Source organism: Stegodyphus dumicola, chromosome X2 (assembly GCF_044657685.1).
Source record: "Stegodyphus dumicola isolate Sdum_Otavi_A_Nest chromosome X2, ASM4465768v1".
Lineage (NCBI taxonomy): Eukaryota > Metazoa > Arthropoda > Arachnida > Araneae > Eresidae > Stegodyphus > Stegodyphus dumicola.
The window spans coordinates 7,378,083-7,398,247 of record NC_140781.1 but is presented as its reverse complement, the minus strand read 5'-3'; the positions used below and the strand labels follow the sequence as shown (position 1 = coordinate 7,398,247).

General features: G+C 35.2%; 1 protein-coding gene across 2 annotated transcripts in view; it reads left to right on the top strand.

Moving 5' to 3' along the window:
- LOC118195362 (solute carrier family 4 member 11-like) overlaps positions 1–20,165 on the top strand; it is an 842,086-nt gene that overhangs the window by 93,209 nt on the left and 728,712 nt on the right. The gene's annotated exons all lie outside the window — the stretch shown is intronic.

Sequence of the window (20,165 nt, the reverse complement as noted above, 5' to 3'; positions counted from 1 at the left end):
AATTTGCATACATTTAACAACAATTTAATTGCCCTTGTGTTATACAGAGATTGATATGTAAAACTTTTATGAACTTATTAAAAGCAAAAATTATGTCAAATTAATTTTTATTTGCATATTATAATATTTTAAAATGAAAACTTTAAAATAAAGAATATATAATAGAACAAAATTATAAACTAAACGTTTTCTTTAATTTAGCATTAAATGTATTAATATATAGTCAATGTAAAATTAAATACCTTGCGCGCAGTAAAAAGATGAATTTTCGAAAAATTAAAATATCCTTCAATTTCAGATAATTATTAAGTATATAACTACTAAATTTTCTTTTTAATTTTCTTTATTATATTACCAATAACAAATCTACATAATCAGAAAATTTATTCATAAAACAGAAAAATTATGTTTTTCAAAAAATGAGAAACATTGGTCAAATTTTGAAAGTTTAGGCTTGTTAAAGGTATAGGGCCCTCTTAAGACGTTGAGTTTGCTCGGCAGACACAAACTGATTACTTTTGTAAGATAAAAATTGTGCTTTACGGCAGTACTCTGACAACTGATTGATTGAAAATCTGCGAGGGAGTTAAAATCTTACGCTTTGAACGATGGCAACACATGCTAAGTTGTGTGCATGATAAATGAATATCATCCTAATGTAACTTAAAATAACAATCCAGAAATTTTACAAAGACTCTCCTAAAGATGTTTATGATGTAAAATCCTTATTTGAAATTGGTTGTGTGATTCTGCAGTCAGAATTCTTTCGGCGTTTCTAAAACAGAATATCAGAAAACTGAACTACGATTTTACTGTAAAACGATATTGTATAGTGTAGGAAGGTTGGCATAGTCATATAGTTAAGTTTCTGTTAAAATAACTGCACATTTTTTAATCGCGGATTTCAGCAAGACAGAAACCGGGAAATATTCGTCCTGAGGATAAGTATTCAACAAAAGCCTTTTCAAATGCTTTCCACCCGAAGATAAAAAAATCGAAGCTTTATTTATTTGAACATGAACTACTGACTGATTGCGAGTACACTGTGTAATTTCTAACCTTAAGAGTCTTGAGAGTTTAAAGAATACTGAGAATAAAATGCAGATATGCTACAATTTGAAATATATTTTACATTGCTATGACTTTAACATACATTTAGGAAACAATTCAAAATTCTGAGTTCTCGCAACGTACGCTCTCTCGAACGTAATTACTCCTTACAATCAAGCATTCTTCCATATCATGTTGGAAAGGAAGTAATGCATGAAAGTTAAATGATATCTCTGCTCTTGAAAAAAAAATCTGCATTCAGAATATAGAAAATATATATATATATATATATATATATATAAAGAAAGAGATTATAACTGAATCAATTAAGAAATTTTTTATGAAACAGTTTTTCTCGATATTAAGATTTCTATCGCATTTAATCCCCTGATTAAAGAGCAGAACTTCATTCCTAATTAAAATACAGTGGTTAGTAGTTTTCAGGTATTATTATAATTCAGTTTATTTAGTTTTTGAGGGTGCAGTGACTAAATAATAAATTGATAAAAAGAAGTTTTTAAAATAGAATAGATTTAGTCTGTAAAGCTCGCTTTTCATCCCATAGATTATGAATTCGAGCAGTTCAAAGCAAGAGGATATAAAATTAAAAACACTATTCAGCTATGAAATAAAATTAAAGCAAAATTAAAATAAAATAAATTTTTGAAACAAAACGAATAAAAAAACCAAATGTTTGGAGTGAAATTAAAAGCAATAATCTTTGATTAAAATTCTACACCTAATTAAATGCAACTTTTAAAAAAAGAGAAAATCATCAAAGAAAGCTCCTACAGTATTTCTTACAAAGTTGTCTTCAGAGAAATTGCGACGAAATTTCTCTTTGTCGGAAATTTTAATGAGCTCTGTTTCTCTAAAACCATTTTAAATATTTTACTAGATATTTTACATAAAGTGAAACTGAATTAAATATATTTAAAAGGGTGAATAAAAGATTTTTATCAAATAAGAAAGTTTCCTAGTAATTATTTTTTCAATGAGCTAGTATTTTAGAAGTTTAAAACTGTTATTTCTTTAGAACGTATCGGAAGGTTTGCATTCGTTTTAGAGAAGCAAATAAATTTAAAGCTGTACGAAGGTGATACATAGATACCAAATTACATAAATACAAGATACCAAATTAAAGTGACTCGTATTCCTTTGTTTACGATCTGTTCTTTAAATAATTAGAGTATACAAGATAAAAAGTGTGTGCACATGCAAAATAAAATTCTGATTTGTAACAACACTTGAAAATTTCTTTTTAATTTCATTATTTCATTTTCTCTTGTAAAATTAATAATATCTTCCTGCAGTACATTATTTCAAATTTAATCCTGGGCATCTGATTCTTATACAATGCTAATGACGCAAGTGCTTACACAGCGGTAGAAGTGAAAGAAAATCTTTTATCCACTTAAAATTTAATAAAACTTAATTTATCAAACTTAATTTATAAATTAATCACCACTTAAATTTATCAAATTGAACCAATGGCAATTAAAGTGATATTATATTCCTCTGCTGAGAAATAAATCAGCTTCACAAATTTAATCTAATATATCAGTACCATAATCCTTGCTTACATCAGGTTTGCCTGATTGCTTATATCAGGTTTGTTCTACTATCATGTCGTCCATTTACCTTTCTTTTCGTCAGTTGTGATACTTTGATAATATTCTAAAATATTATAAAAGTTTATATTTTGCAATTATGCAAATAATTATTTGGTCAAAATTTCAGGATTCTATTTTTCAAATTATTTACTATTGCTTTAACACACTCTCTCTAAACACCTTTTTTTTCACCCAGCCCTTTTCTTCTTGAATGGGAGGGGGGAGTATGTACAATGTAAAATATCTAATACGTAAAATATAAAATATCTAATACGTTAAATATAAACTATCTAATACGCTAAATATAAAATCTAGCTTTTAAATAATAAATTAATAGCCCTTTAACTCCTGTCTTCATTCTAAAAATAAGAGAGCAATAAATTTTCTCAACGAAAAAGATCCGTCATTTAATCTGTATTGCACACTATTCCATGAAGTCTGAACACAACACCTCTACATTAAACTGGCACGTGTTTTGAAATGGAATTCGGTATAAAAAGGTCAACTGCGTTGCAACACTTTTTCTTCTGTCTTCCCTTCTGCTTCCAGACGCTTGTGTCGTCTTGCCGCAGAGTTTACTTTTCTGATTTTAATTTTTTAGGAAGATGTTGTAAGGATCTTAAGTTTTACTAACGTTTATTTTATTTTAAATCTTTACTATCACTTCTTATTTTCTACTTCCGGCCAGAATTATAAGCGTGAAGGATTTTATGCAAAGTTGTCTGGCGAACGCCAAGTATTTAAGTGTGGCCTTTTTGCCAAGCAGGAGAGAGGAAGCAGTGAGTTCGAAGCAGGCCGCTTACCTTAGAAGTTACGCAGTTGCTATTTGCCTTCCAGGCCAGAGGTTTTAATCCTCTTGATAAATTAAACGTATTGTAGTGTTCACAGTCTCTGTGCTACATACGCTTCCTGTTATTATAAGGCCAATCTTATTCTAAAGTTAAATTAGAGTTTAGTTTTATTTTTATACCTTTTACGTTAGACCCCGAGTGGAGGGTCATTGTATTCCGAAGTACGGAAGTCATTGTATATAAAGAAAAATAAAGGGTCTTGTATACCCTTCGTCTGTATCCTGTCTACTTACTACAATTAGTGAACATAGCTTTAGTAAGCTCTCTGTTCCTAGTCAGGTCATTGTATGTTTCCGAAGAAGGTTAGAAGAAACATTGAACCTGATAGTGGCGCCCGACGAAGAATAACCATGGCCGAATTTCAAGAAGAACCTGTGCTGCCTGCAGAAACGGCTCAGAATCCAGAAATGCCAGCTGCCGCTCTGGAAGGATTTGGGTACATCGTCCAGACCATGCGCGCTTCGATGAAACCAGAAGCAACGTTTAATGGAAACTCACAGGTAACCAGTTTTTTGGAAAAATTGGATGACCACTTCATGGTCTACCCCGTGCACGAGTTTCAAAAAGTTACCTTAGCTACCAGCGCTTTGAGGGGCCAAGCGCTTAACTGGTTCAAATGTATCGGCAGAAGTCTCTTGGGTCAAGCAGGAAGTCCCACCTATACTTACGAAAATTTCAAGACTGCCCTACTAAAAGCCTTCCCTGTTGTAAGGGATCGTGCGAAATTAGAAACCGAACTTTTCAGTATATATCAACAAAGAATGGAAAACCTCTCGAGCTTTATTTTAAGAAAAATTCACGTTTTCAAGCTCTTGTATGGAAACCGTCCGGATCCTGAAATAATTCAAGTGATTTTGCCGAGGTTACTACCCCAAGTGCAAGACTTTATTGAATTACGAAATCCGACTACACTGGAAAAGTTATTTGAGCTAGCAATGCAGTTTGAAAGTAGAAGAACGGCGGACGTCGAAAGAAGACGCCAATATCAACAGCGAAACCAATTTGGTGCGCCAAGACTACAGCAAACTCAAGCACATGGCTACGGAGAAAAAGCGAATCAGTGGGCAAGGAAACCCGAGCATTCAAAAACAGCCGGCGAACGTCGACAGTTCAATAGCAACCCAGGAAAAAAGTCTCAAGGCCAGTGGAGAAAGAAGGAAAGCACCGAAAGGAAAAATAATTTAAACTAAAACGGATTTCTGCTGACGAGAGGGTGCGGAAATCTGAAGGCCACGAAAACCCCTCTTCCTACAAGTTAAATACAGTAATGGTGAAAAATTTAACTCTTCCGAAGATTGAAGTCTTGGTAAATAATATCCCGGCCACCGCACTCCTGGATACCGGCGCGCAGTGTTCCTGTGTGGCAGAAGTCTTTTTTAGAAAGTATTTTCGCAAATACCGCATATATAATGCGGATAATACAACAGTATTAGCGGCGCAAGGAGAACAATGTAAGTGCGTAGGTAAAGTACCTTTGTACATCCGTATCAAGGACGAACAAGTAAAGGTGATGTTTTTTATAGTAAAGAATTTGCAAGCAAATTTAATCCTAGGAATAGACTTTCTTTCAGACGCACAAGCTACACTGGATTTTAATGCAGCGTCCCTTAAGCTGACGATGAAACCAGTGCGTGTAGAAAAGGTTGAACCGCCAAGGTTAAATCTTTACCACCTGCCTAATGACGAGCAAGATAGAATCCGACAAGTGGTAAGTGAATTTGCTTCCTTATTTAGTGATATTCCAGGATTTACTACTCAGGTTACTAACCATAGTATTGACACCGGAGATGCATTGCCGGTTCGTCAAAAACCATACCGGTATGATAAGAATAAGGAAAAAATTATAGAATGGCATATTACCGATATGCTACGTAAAAAGATCATAACGCCTATCTCAAGTAGTTATGCTAGTCCGGTGGTTTTATGTAAGAAAAATAATGATTATCCTTTGGAGCATCCAAAAAGGTGGAGATTCGCTATTGATTACCGTAAATTAAATTCCATAACGAAATATCCGGTATATCCGTTACCGATCATAGAAGAAATTTTAAGGAACATAAAATCAACCAAATTTATGACGACTTTAGACTTAACGAATGGTTATTTTCAAATAGGGGTCAGGCCTGAGGACGTGCCTAAGACTGCTTTTATAACCAAGTCTGGCACTTATGCATTTTTGCGTATGCCGTTTGGCCTTTCAGGCGCCCCAGCAACATTTCAGCGATGCATGGACATTGTGTTAAGACCTGTTCTTGGAAAGTCCACATTTATCTATTTAGACGATATCATTATTACTAGTGATAATCTCGACCAACATATACAGGATTTAAGACAGGTGTTTTCTTTATTAAATGAGGCCGGTCTAAAAGTTAATGTCGAAAAGTGCAAATTTGCAGTCCCTGAATTAAAATATTTAGGTTACAAAATATCGCAAAAAGGGATCGAGACAGATGAATCAAAAATAATCGCTGTACAAAAGTATCCGACTCCAAACACGGCAAAGAAGCTCTCTTCTTTTCTAGGACTTTGTTCATATTATAGGTCCTTTATAAAAGATTTTGCGGCTATCGCTGAGCCATTGTTAAAATTAAAAAGGAAAAAGGCAAGATTCTCGTGGACGGCTGAAGCCAATAGTGCTTTCGAAAAATTAAAACAAGCATTAACGCAAGCCCCTGTGTTGAAATTTCCTGAAAAGGATGAAAATTTAGAAATTTCAGCGGATGCTTCGGATTATGCGGTAGGAGCGGTACTTTCGCAAAATCAGCAGCCCGTGGCATTTTTTAGCCGAACTTTAAATCAAACACAAAGAAACTATTCCGCGACCGAGAGAGAGGCACTTGCAGTTCTGTTAGCAGTGCAAAAGTTCCGAGTCTATTTTGGAAAGGCGCCGATAACAGTATATTCTGATCATGCGACGGTAACTAGATTGTACTCAGGGAAAAATTTATCCCCAAGGTTAATAAGATGGGCACTCAAGCTGCAAGAATATAATCTGGTAATCAAGCATACCCCCGGAAAGGAAAATATCGTAGCAGATGCCCTATCACGAATTAAATTAGACGAACAGGGTAATACCGTAAAAGTTGCAATGCTGACAGCGTGTACAATAAATTCCCGAGAAACTGTAATAACCGAACTGGGTAAGGATCCTGAGTTTGGAAGTATTTATGAGTATTTGAAGGATCCTGAAAATTTTAGCCACCAAGATATTGTGGCGATAAGAAATAGGGCGGCCCATTACGAACTAATAGATGGTCTATTATTCTACACAAAAACTACGAATTCCAACAACGAATTTCGACCTGTTATCCCAGCTAGTCTTAGATTAAATATCCTGCAAGAGCTCCATGACAGCCCTTTAGCTTCTCATGCTGGTATTCGAAAAACTATCCAACGCGTACGCGAGGCAGTCTACTTTCCTGAACTGCAAAAGTTAACAAGGGCGTATGTCCAGTCCTGCCCAACATGTCAAGCCGTTAATTATATTAATTTCCGCCCGGCCGGGTTTCTAAATAGTATTAAATCCGAATTTCCAAATGAAATAATCGGCATCGATTTATTGGGCCCTTTCCCAAAAAGTCAGTTAAACAAAAGTCGCTATCTCCTTGTTATGGTTGATCATTTTAGTAAATGGACCGAAATTGTTCCCTTAAAACGAGCCTCCGCGAAATTAGTTACTGATTCTATTTTAAATAAATATATTTTAAAATACGGGGCGCCCCTAAAAGTTATATCGGATAATGGTCCTCAATTTGTAAGTAATATATTTGAAGACATGTGCCAAAAACTGGGCATACGTCATTTAAAAATGGTCCCGTATCGGCCGCAATCAAATATAGCGGAACGGGTCAACAGAAATATAGTGAAAATTATCCGTAGTTATGTTAAAAATTTTCATAAAAGCTGGGATAACTATGTCAATGAATTTGCTTTCGCCCTTAGGACCGCAAAACATGATACAACGGGCAAAACTCCTGCTGAGTTATTTCTAGGCAGAAAGGTTATAACACCGTTAAATAAACTATTTTATGTGCAACAAAGAGCCCCAGAATTTAAAATGGGTGATATAGAAAAACTAATAAAAGAAGCAAAAAAGAATACGGAAGTAGCACAAAGAAAACAGAAGTTATACTATGATCTGAAACGACGGGGAGTAACTTATAAAGTAGGGGATGAAGTTTTAAAAATCAAGCATTCACTTTCTTCAGCACCAGAAGATAAAACTGCCAAATTTTTTCCACGCTTTGAAGGACCATATGTTATAGAAAAATAACTCACGCTGTTGTAGTGTTAAAGGCAAGAAATGGTGAAACCTGTTCCGCAAATATTGATCAAATTAAACCCTACTTCGATCGTAATAAAATGAAAATCTTTTCAGATCTTTTGCAGGATCCGGTACGGCAGACACCGCAGGTACAAGTTCCAGAGGTGGGAAAACGACAAGTACAAGGGCAAGCCAATGAGAGACAGAAGCAAGTGAAAAGAAAATTGCCCCGCGGAAAAACTGAAGGTAAAAAGAAAAAGAAGCCGTTCCACCGTCCAGAAAACAGAGTGCACGAACACCCCCAGAATGAAGAAGGGAGAAGGACGACGTATGTGGAAAGGACCGGGAGAAAGGACGGCAACTATAACCCGGCTGTGAAACGGAAGATTGACTCATCCGACAGAACTCTCCGCAGCAAAAGTCGCCGAACTGCGGAAGGGCCATCAGCGGCGGAGGAAAAAGTACAAGAAAAATTTGAACGGCCAACAACGAGGTCCAAGCAGGATCACGACAGAAGTTTCCCGGTTCCACCAAGACCAGCTGCCTTCAAACGGCCAAGACCACAAGCAGAGCACAAAAGGAAGGTGTTCAAGGGTGGCCGTACTGGTGAAAAACGGAAGCTTCCAGAGGAAAGCACTGAAGGGCGAGCCCGTACAAGAAGGAGGATCAACCAAGCTACTATCAGCTATACCTTTAAAGACTGGGCCCAGAAAAGGATGTCTGAATATTACAAAGATAAGTAAAATTTTATGTTACTTTACAAACTTAAGTTAATCTTTCATTCTTACTGCAAGTGGCAGATTTCAAGAAGTTTTACCTCATGCGAGGTCTACCTTTATCGCCAAAAGGGCGAGAAATGAGTTGTGACCGATTTTCTTATTATGTTTTTCAATTACTCGCGCGTAAAACTAAAGTTGATGTATAATAGCGTTGTGTAAAGACTTAAATATTGTAAAAAGTTATTGTATAAATTTTATTTAAAACATTCTAGCAAGAAAGAAGTTTTAGTCTGAAAGACTTTTTGAAATGTAGTATTATTTCAATGTAGAAAGAATTGGCAGTTGCTTTGAAAAGAATAGAAGTTAACAATGTACTACTAATGTATGTTTTCAAATGTGTAAAATTAACGGCATGTTGATATGTTCTTGTATACATGTGAACTGTTATTTTGAATGTTAAGAAATACCGTGATATGGTAAAAGTGAAAGTAATGTTAAAAATTTGTTATTCGTGTGACTGTAAAGATTAAATCATGGTGAATATGTGTTAAAGGTTGAATGATGTAGTTAGGCTCTCTGACGCTACACTTTAGAGTTAGCCACTTTCAGAATAGTACCTCAGGGTTTAGAGTTGAAAGTAGGGTGTGTTAAGAGGTCTCGTATGTTGAATTTTAACACGTTAGTGTTTTGATTGTAGGAGGAAGTGTGGCACACGTAGACAGAAACACATACGTGTTTGGTGTTCTTTTACAACACATGTCAGAGAGCACGGGGAGAGATAATTAAAATAGTCATGAATGAAATAAGAATGTTAAGAGAAGTATATTCTATATGTTAATTGCAATGTCATTCTGTAACATTTCATTAAACTAGTTTTCCTTCCAGATCTCTGGAAGGAACCAGAATTGAATAAAGCTCCTGTTTAGATGCAGTACAGATGAAAAAAAAAAAAAAAGATTGTTGTATATCCCGGGAGCTGCTATTGTAACAAATTTCTTTCTTTTAAATTTTCTAGTTTCTAGCTAAGTTATGATTGTAAAAGGTTGGCCTCGCGTTAGTTTTTAGAGCTAAAAGTTTTCAACAAGGTCGTTTTAGACCTCAGTTTCAAACAAATTAACTCTGGCGGGAAGTATGTAAGGATCTTAAGTTTTACTAACGTTTATTTTATTTTAAATCTTTACTATCACTTCTTATTTTCTACTTCCGGCCAGAATTATAAGCGTGAAGGATTTTATGCAAAGTTGTCTGGCCAAGTATTTAAGTGTGGCCTTTTTGCCAAGCAGGAGAGAGGAAGCAGTGAGTTCGAAGCAGGCCGCTTACCTTAGAAGTTACGCAGTTGCTATTTGCCTTCCAGGCCAGAGGTTTTAATCCTCTTGATAAATTAAACGTATTGTAGTGTTCACAGTCTCTGTGCTACATACGCTTCCTGTTATTATAAGGCCAATCTTATTCTAAAGTTAAATTAGAGTTTAGTTTTATTTTTATACCTTTTACGTTAGACCCCGAGTGGAGGGTCATTGTATTCCGAAGTACGGAAGTCATTTTATATAAAGAAAAATAAAGGGTCTTGTATACCCTTCGTCTGTATCCTGTCTACTTACTACAATTAGTGAACATAGCTTTAGTAAGCTCTCTGTTCCTAGTCAGGTCATTGTATGTTTCCGAAGAAGGTTAGAAGAAACATTGAACCTGATAATGTAATCTGTATAAAATTGGGAGGTGCGTAGCGTACCCACAGTGATAATGTGCATTATCAAAAAATAAAATTATACAGTGCTCGACATTGAAAATGCAACACCAAGAAGGAGAGCGGTCAGAAATTTATGCAAATTTTAGAGCAGACGCACGTCACTGAGTTATGCGAATGATGTGAAATGCGCAGCTCTCCGACGCACGTGAAGATGTAAGGGAAGGAACATGCAGAGTGGGCAATATTCGTGTCTTTATTTCTTCTAGACGAATTATCGAAGAAAGTTGGTTTTTGTCCCGGAGGATACGCGTAAGAGAAGAGAATGCCAGGCCGCCGTCAACGAAGGCACTTCCAGCAGATAGACTATTTTATAAGAAGTATGGTGATCAGACTGAGAAGAGCGAGTTGGTCCTTACGTCAAATCGCAACAAATACACACAAGGATGCGAGCACGGTGCATCGGTTATGGCGAACATGGTTAAAACAAGGAAATGTGGGAAGAAGGAAGGGTGCAGGTGCAGTCAAAGTGACGTCAGCATGCGTGGATCGACGCATCCGCCTACAAGCTGTGGCGGTCCCACAAGTCACTTGTACCGCGATTCTGCAAGATACCCTGGATATTCCCGTGTCGACCAGAACCATTTCCCGTCGATTGGTTGAACGTGGCCTGCACTCACGGCATCCGTTAAGAAGACTGCCATTGACCCCACGGCATAGACGCCAACGTTTAGAATGGTGCCGGACTGGAGCGATGTGGATGACAGAATGGCGAAACGTCGTGTTCTCAGATGAGTCACGCTTCTCTTTATCCAGTGACAGTCGCCGCATACGTGTGTGGCGTCGACGTGGAGACAGATCTAATCCGGCAGTAACTGTGGAACGTCCCACCGCGCGACAACGTGGCATAATGGTTTGGGGCGCTATTGCCTACGATTCCAGGTCACTTCTAGTTCGTATTCAGAGCACTATGACGGCCCAACGATACTTGGATAATGTACTGCGGCCGGTGGCAATCCCTTACATTCAGGGGCTGCCTAATACAATTTTTCAGCAGGATAACACCCGACCACACAGTGCTCGCATCTTCCAATATGCTCTGCAAGGTATACAGATGCTTCCCTGGCAACCGTAATCTCCTGACCTGTCACCAATCGAACATGTGTGGGATGTGATTGGACGCCGTTTGCAGACTCTGCCTTGGCTCGTTCAGAAGACGAATTGGGGCAAATGGTTGAAAGGGAATGGAGAGCCATCAATCAGGACACCATTCGCACTCTTATTGACTCTATGCCTAGACGTGTTTCTTCGTGCATCGCTGTCCGCGGTGGTCCTGCCTCCTACTGAACCTACGCCGTTCTCGCTCTATATTCTGACTATCATTTTGAAATAAAGATCACTTATTGCTGCTTGCTGTCTCTGTCTTTTTTCCAAATTTCATCACTTTCTGACCACTCCTTCTTGGTGTTGCATTTTCAGTGTCGAGCAGTGTACGTGGAAGTTACCGTTATGCGTGTTCTTCGAGAGTCATCTTACTAATTACGCAGCAAAGTCTTCATGTTATGATGCAGTCCTCTCCAACGCCAATCCGTTGCAACTCTCACCAAGTCACCTTATTCCAATAATAACGCAGTCTTATGACTATAACGGAGCAATTTTATTACATATATATATATATATATTATATATATGATGTTTGAATACAATATAGGGTTATTGCAAAAATCAAATAACAAGAATCAGCGTTATATTTGTAAATTTTGCAGGACTAGTTTCGAAGGTTTGACTACCATGCCATCGTGACACTAGTCCTGCAAAATTTACAAATATAACGCAGATTCTTGTTGCTTGAATTCTCTAATAATCATTATTCGGCGTGTTATTTGAACCTAAATTACAATAGATGGTGTAGGAAATTATTGAAACAAATTTTAAAGAGTGATAGAACCTATCCAAAACATCTGTTTTCATCACAGAATGCACGATAGGACGTTAAGCGCTTAAGGGCTAAAAGGGCACATTCTTTTTTACCTCACACTCTGTGTTTCGCAACATCTAGTCGTGGGACGTTTACAAACGCGAGTATAAAATCAATGGTTTTTCGCATGTATTGTCATTTTTCTTTCTGCATTTATATTTTAAATATTTTCTCTTACTTTTTAATGTGCTTCCGCCAGTAACAGCATGGTTTTTCCTTCTTAGTTTGTAATTTTGGTATTCGATGTTTTTTGTTTCTTAGCGGTCTTGGATTATTCTGAATCCTTCTAAGTATTTTTTGATGAGGTTGTATTGCTCTCACTTTGTTACACCTTTTTCTCTGTGATGCCCTCAGACTGGATTACGGAAGAGGTGTAACGAAGTGTTCCAATCTTAATTACTTCATTTAAATAGACCTGTCCGTCTCAAAGCGATATTCGGGGCAAAAACCTCAAATTAAGCATTTATGCGCCATTCCTGTCAACTTGGAATAAACTAATACACGACTGGAAGGAATGCGGACATTATCATTTGTATTTGCTTCGCAAAAGATGCCGTGTAAAACTCCTTTCAACGTCTAACCGCTTAATAGGTGAACATATATTCTACAATGAATATTGTTTGTATCGGTATGTTATATCAACCTTTAAAGTTTGAAACATCCTTTGTATGCGTATAAGAAGACATATAGTATAAAAACGCAATAAGATGCAGAAATATCCTTCCTGATCAAGAAGCATAAAACATATGGTAAGTGGTAGCAAATACATACACAGTTCGCAAGAAATCTCCTTTCTGCATGCCTTTGGGGTGTCACGTATTCGAGAAGTCCAGGTTCGAGCCCGAGCGAGGGCATTGCTCATTTTTCATGTCTCATGCTTCAGAATAACCTAATGCCTCTACAGTGGCGCTCGAACTAAGAAAGGTGGTGGATGATGATTCTTCATCACCAGGACTTGGCGACTGGGTACCCTAATCCCCAGTCGCCCTTTAAAACGGGGAGAATATAAGGTACCAGAAGCGGGCGCAGCGTGACCCATCTAACCAAACAAGTTGGTCTTATGGTCATAACAGGCCACACCGAAGTATATAAGGTATTTTCTCTCTTCTTTCTGCATGCCTTCGTGGTGTAGCGGTAGCATCCTCGGTGCGTATTCGGGAGAGGTCCAGTTTCCAGTCAGGGTGAGAGCACTGCTCATTTTTCCTGCCTCTTGTTTTCCAAAACTCCTAATGACTCTACAAGTTTACTTCTCATTTAGTTCTTTACTGTCTTTCATTCAGTTCATAAGAAAACAAAAATGTTTAATATTCAGTATAGGACTCTTTAGTATTCATAACATATGATGACTTACCAATTCATAACGATTTTATAAAAGGATAACAAACAGAAAATCAGACAAGTCTAAAATAACAAGACTGACACATTTTTCTCTTTACTTTAGGCTTCATAATACAATATAGACAAGCAATAAAAAAAGAACTCCAAATATCAAAGCAGAACCTCGAACACAGTTCCAGTGGGCAAAAGCAAGACAATTGAAAATATGAAAGAAAAACTATAAAAACGTAAGCTATTCTTTCGGAAAATTTCCATTGAACAACGAATATTTATGACAATAAGATAAATCATTATCCCGTAAGATATACCTAGAACAGGCTACCTTAGAATCGATTGTTACATAAAGCGTAATACAACTGTAGTGTTGCGTGGCCCCAACTTGTCCGCAACAGTAGTAGTGACTGCTATGAACTGGAAATTACACAAACTCTTAAGAAGGGTTTAACTCCCTTTTTATTCCACTTTAGAAGTTACAGATGCGTTCACTTGACGCTCACAAACTACGCCGACCCGGCGGTTAAATAAAAAGAGAAAAGTACAACTAAAAATAAATAACAGGATGCATAACTAATGAAGTCACTATCTACGAGGCTCTATAATTTCAACTATCTTAACCGCGTTCTAAGATACAGCTGAGATTCAGCAAACTTTCGGATTGAGAAGCTGAAAGTTTTAACTAACTGCCGGAGTAGGCACACAGGCCGAAACGCACGGTTCTTAAATTTCTACCTAGCAACCTTCACGCTCGTGAATCAAGAAGCACACCTACAAACTCGTTTCTATTCTATTTAACTCAAAATACTTCTGCTAAAAATTTGAATACTCTGCACGTTCTACTAAAATTTACATACTCTGGCATTGGCAATTTCAGGGGAAATTAAAGGCTTGACAGGAAAGATAGCTTAAAATAAATGTTAGTTAAAATAAATATAAAACCTACACAACAATGTGCGAAAACATCGAAAATGTGTAATTAACTTAAATTTTAAAGATGACTCTCCAGTATATAAGTTGATAATACTTTATGCCTACAAATAATACTAAACTGTTTTGGGCAGGACAATTGTAGCTTCAAAAAATAGTTCCGATTTAAATTTACATTATAACACACGTTTTGCGTTTACTAATGATCTTAATTTAAGATTACTGAATACCGGGTCAATCAAACGGAAACTGAGACAAGGAGAATAAGTTGCGCAGGATATTAGACATTTCCGACCAGGTAACACAAAAAATCAACAGTGCTCTTCCCCGGGTTCGAACACGGATCTTTCACTTTCTAGTTGGACTTACTAACTATTTACCCTACTATAATTCGCGAGGGAAATGGGAAAGCCAAATAAATCCAATTAAAGGAAAAATTCAAAATAGTATTACAAACTCAAAAAATAAAAATGCGAAAGAGCAAAATATACAAAATTATACAAATAAAAATTAATCTCCTTTTATTGAAACTCCAATACAGAACTCATCGGGGGAAAATGAATTAAAGCTTCATAAAAGTCGAATAATATGTTTCGAAAATATGTTTTGTTCTCCTGGTCCATTTTTACCTGGTGTCGTGGTTCAAAACTATAAAAAAATTTACAAACTGTAAAAAAAATGGCTTTAAATCATATTACGCTGAAGCAGCAACATGAGAGTAAAAACTAATATAGTAGTAAATAAAGTACAGAAGGAAACTGAATAAATAATAAACAACTTTGAATTTTTTAAAATAAAAATTCATAAAAAAGAGGTTTTTTTTGTGACAACTGGGCGCCATGTGAATCAATGCTTTAAGTAAACAGATATACGTGGTGAAATCCACACAACGAGTAAAAGGTTGGACAGGATATGGAGAAGATTTGACATCGATTTCTCATTATTATAAGCAAGAAACATAAAATGGCAAAAAACACAAAAATTTAAATATGGAAATTCTTCAGAACTTTAAAATAACTTTAGTGATACGATGGCTACATTTTGAAACTTAGCGAAACTGATCTAAGATTAAACCACCCTGAAGGATAAATTTATGACAATTTTGCATAATACAAGAAGTGCTGCAAACCAGTACGCAATACTGCAAAAATAACACATTTTTTATGATTTCAGAATCGTTTAATATTTACATGTAAAAGAGAATTCCTTTTAAAAATTTAAAAGCTGACAAATTGCAAAAACTAACTTACTTCACCATCAGATTCATTAAAAACGTATTTAGCAATACTATATCGAACTTGTTTCTGTATATTTTGCTTTCGTCAAAACTATGTGAAATGTTCTAATTCAACTTTTCAAATATCGGTTAAGGTTGTTCTTTACTGGAAAGAGAAGTAAGTAAAATAAATATATTGATAATTTATTATAATTAAATGCATTTTTCTATTTTAAACCTTTGCACTCCCTGGATCCTTTATGAGGATACAAATATTACACATCACAATTCCACTAGTATCTTTATTTTAGTATACGAAACCAGCTCAGTTCCATCACCAGATCTGAACCCGAAACTAAATTGACAGTTTTTAGCGCAACTGGAATAGAAACATGCTGGTGTAAAATTTCAGATGCCTGGTTTTTTTACAGTCTTACTTCAATAATTAAATAATTCTTAATTTTCAATTTAGATTTCGCATCACCTTCGAAATCAGTAAAGTTTCGTTCAAAATCTACGCTAATCCAAGGCAGCTTTTCCGCTTAATTTTAAAACGTGCTCCGTGGTTTTTTAATTATTGACCACTACTCAGGCTATGAAAAATACACGCCTCGATAACAGCAAATGATTCATAAATATATCATATTGCAGAAAAAGACAGCCAATCAGAAAGAATACATTTCCCATTACAGTTAAAATCCTTGCAGCAAAATGTCTTATAACTGTTTTTTTTTTTATTTCTTATTCTAAAATAATGCATAAAGTTTGAAAATATAGAGAATTTTGCTGTTGGTGATTCAACAGGGAAAAAATTGACTAGCGTTTTATAATATCCATTAAATTAACAGAGGCCTAGGAACTTTAAGAAACTGCATTAAAATGATTTTTTTATCATTTATTAACATTGTCATGTTTTATAATATTAAGCAGCTAAAGTTCATTAGAATATTCGTTAAACAATAAATGTTACCGTAGTTGGAGTAAGTAGAAAGGCTTTCGCATGATGTTGAAAGAAATGAAACCGTGCAGTTAATTCGCCCAACTCCTAATCACTTTGGCTAATTGCCAACTGCGCGTAATGAGCTCGGGGGGAAATTAATCCTAATTATTTACTCTTCCAAATTATGATGTTCAATTGGATATTTTTATATATTTTCGAAATGCAGTTTTTTACTATTTTTATAGCTGTTAAAATTTTACTTTCACGCACCTGGAAGTAAGTAGAATTTTTTATACAAATTCATTCAATGTGTGGTTTTTACCTTTTTCTACTCAAGAATGTGTCATATTTTAGAAGATGTTCATTACTAAGAGATATTACGTTCCTTTTTTTACTTCATTATAAAATATATAGAAATATTTGCTATTTTAAACTTAGATAGCGTTTCTAATGATTTTAAAATGTATAAGAAATATTTTACACCATTCGGCTTTCAGATTTAAAATCTTGCAAGTTTCAATAATGAGAGAAAAAAATAATTTTCAAGGGATGAAAGTATTCAGGTCTCTCCGCAAATTGACAACATAGCACAATTTTACTTTTCAATAACAATTTTAATTAATTTAACAAAACTTCACGTATTAAATATTTCCGAATTTATCATGAAGTATTATCTAACATTATATTTAATTTATGTGCTTTAACATTGTAAGGATCTTAAGTTTTACTAACGTTTATTTTATTTTAAATCTTTACTATCACTTCTTATTTTCTACTTCCGGCCAGAATTATAAGCATTAAAGTATTTATGCAAAGTTTGTCTGGCGAACGCCAAGTATTTAAGTTGTGGCTTTTTGCCAAGCGAGAGAAAGGAAGCAGTTAGTCGAAGCAGGCCGCTTACCTTAGAAGTTTACTCAGTTGCTGGTTGCCTTCCAGGCTAGAGGTTTTAATCCTCTTGATAATTTTTAAACGTATTGTAGTGTTCACAGTTATCTGTACTACATACGGCTTCCTGTTAATATAAGGCCAATCTTCCACGTTTATTATTTTAAAGTTAAATTAGAGTTTAGTTCTATTTTTATATTTTTACGTTAGACCCCAAGTAGCGGGTCTGTGTATTCCGAAGTACGGAAGTTATTGTAAATAGAGAAAAATAAAGGGTTTTGTATACCCTTCTTGTGTATCCTGTTTACTTCCCACAGTTTTGAACATAGCTTCAGTAAGCTCTCTGTTCCGAGTCAGGTCCTTGCATGTTCCCGAAGAAGGTTAGACGGAACATTGAACCTGATAACATTAAGGTATCATTTAGAAACTGCAAAAGCATTCTGTTGTATCAGCAGTTTTGTATATAAGTAACAGTTTGGGGGAAAAAGACAAAAGAGAAAAAAACAGAGTAAACTGTATTTAAAAACTTTAGGAGCTGAAGGAAATGTAAGAACAGAAAGAATTTTAATCTCGAGGTATGATACTGATGCGCCGTCTTTCCCCCAATGAGCATGAAACGGTCAATATTAAGATCAAATTTAAAAAAGGAGACATCTATAATTCATACAAATGTATTTATATACAGACATCCTTTTATTTGCACACTCTATATGCTTTCGGTCAGCATTGTAATCCCTAGATTTTATAAAAATATTTGTAAAAATATCCTACTTTATAAAACGTCGATCCTTTTTTTCTGATGTGCATAATGCATGGGAGTATAAATTATCTTTCCAACTGATAAATGTAGCAAATGCTGATGCTCAGAAAATTACGAGAAAAATATATTGAAATAATATATAAGTTATAGCAATATCTATCTTACTGGAATAAAATAAAGATACGAATTATTAAATGCTTATAAATGTGATTTGAAAGATAAATTAGAGATTTCATGTCACGTCGAATTGAAACTCTGTGAAATTTGGCTAGTACTGAGGCAGCATTGTGGTTAAATTAAAGATCGCATATTTCTCGGTCGTGCGGTCGGGCAGACGGTAAATGCCCGTTTAACATAGGTGATGGTCTAAAAACAGAAATGACTCGGCTTAAACATGTCTAGTGTTAAACTTTTCTTCCTTTTAGGCTAGTAATTTTAAGAAATCAAATATATGAGATTGAAATCACAGCTAATTAATTAGCTTACCCAAATATTAGAGAAAGAAAGAAAGAAATTAAAGAAAATCCTAATGAACTTCAGACCGGAAAAAAAATTTTGCTATCAGTTTTGATTTCCCAAATATCAAAATAATTTAGCGGATACTAAGCGCTTTATAAATTACACTGAAAACTAAAACTCATTTAGTTACTGAAATTTCTCATTTTAAATACACTCGTCTATAAATTAAGGATAATTCGGAGTCACGCGGAAATCGAACTCTAAAATATATATATCACCTGTAAAATCACTACACACATCTTCAAGAATCATATGTAAATTTCAGGAAGTAACCAGATGACACCGATGGTACGTCACAATGACGAGAGTGTAAGAGAGTGATATATAAGGAATATAGACAAAGAAGTAAAATTGTTCGCAGGCGCTTTATTAGCATTTCAGTGCAATAACCGAATAGTTATGAGACAAAGGACGCATTTGGATGATTTTTTACGTGGTAGAATTATCGGCAGTCTGGAATGTAGGCGTACCCAACTGGAAGTATAAGACGAACTTGGAATTGCCCAGAGTACATTGAACCTGATAACATTAAGGTATCATTTAGAAACTGCAAAAGCATTCTGTTGTATCAGCAGTTTTGTATATAAGTAACAGTTTGGGGGAAAAAGACAAAAGAGAAAAAAACAGAGTAAACTGTATTTAAAAACTTTAGGAGCTGAAGGAAATGTAAGAACAGAAAGAATTTTAATCTCGAGGTATGATACTGATGCGCCGTCTTTCCCCCAATGAGCATGAAACGGTCAATATTAAGATCAAATTTAAAAAAGGAGACATCTATAATTCATACAAATGTATTTATATACAGACATCCTTTTATTTGCACACTCTATATGCTTTCGGTCAGCATTGTAATCCCTAGATTTTATAAAAATATTTGTAAAAATATCCTACTTTATAAAACGTCGATCCTTTTTTTCTGATGTGCATAATGCATGGGAGTATAAATTATCTTTCCAACTGATAAATGTAGCAAATGCTGATGCTCAGAAAATTACGAGAAAAATATATTGAAATAATATATAAGTTATAGCAATATCTATCTTACTGGAATAAAATAAAGATACGAATTATTAAATGCTTATAAATGTGATTTGAAAGATAAATTAGAGATTTCATGTCACGTCGAATTGAAACTCTGTGAAATTTGGCTAGTACTGAGGCAGCATTGTGGTTAAATTAAAGATCGCATATTTCTCGGTCGTGCGGTCGGGCAGACGGTAAATGCCCGTTTAACATAGGTGATGGTCTAAAAACAGAAATGACTCGGCTTAAACATGTCTAGTGTTAAACTTTTCTTCCTTTTAGGCTAGTAATTTTAAGAAATCAAATATATGAGATTGAAATCACAGCTAATTAATTAGCTTACCCAAATATTAGAGAAAGAAAGAAAGAAATTAAAGAAAATCCTAATGAACTTCAGA